Here is a 512-nt window from a genome sequence, read left to right as displayed (position 1 = left end):
TCCATCAGTGGTCTGAGTCATAAAGTCTCCATTGCTGGCAGAGTTCATAGCACTCTGAAATTCCCAGTCAACCCCCTCATATCCAAGAGGTAGTCATCATCAAATCCATGGTGAGGACATTCTCTGCGATAGTCATTGAAACGCTCTCATGCGTCGCAGAAAGGCTCATCAGTGAGCTGTCTGAAGGAGGTGATCTTGTTCCTCAATGCAGTTGTTCTCGCCTTAGAGTAGAAATGGCTGAAGAATGCTGATCGGACCTGTTCCCACGAAGTGAGAGAGCCGGTAGGGAGACAGTTCAACCACCGTGCAGCTTTTCCATCAAGAGAGAATGGGAATAACATGCACGTGATGTAATCTGGTGGAACACCATTCGCGCGAGTGAAACTGCAGACTTTTTCGAAGCTCTCAATATGCTCCATTGGAATTTCTGTAGAGAGACCAGAGAACACCTTTCTCTGTACTAGACCGATCAAAGCAGGCTTGATCTCGAAGTCCTGCCTGGTGCAGGGTGG

The sequence above is a fragment of the Brassica oleracea genome, unplaced genomic scaffold, assembly GCF_000695525.1.
Source record: "Brassica oleracea var. oleracea cultivar TO1000 unplaced genomic scaffold, BOL UnpScaffold01269, whole genome shotgun sequence".
NCBI classification, from domain to species: Eukaryota; Viridiplantae; Streptophyta; class Magnoliopsida; order Brassicales; family Brassicaceae; genus Brassica; species Brassica oleracea.
The sequence above is the reverse complement of the archived record's forward strand: the minus strand, read 5'-3'. Positions refer to the sequence as shown.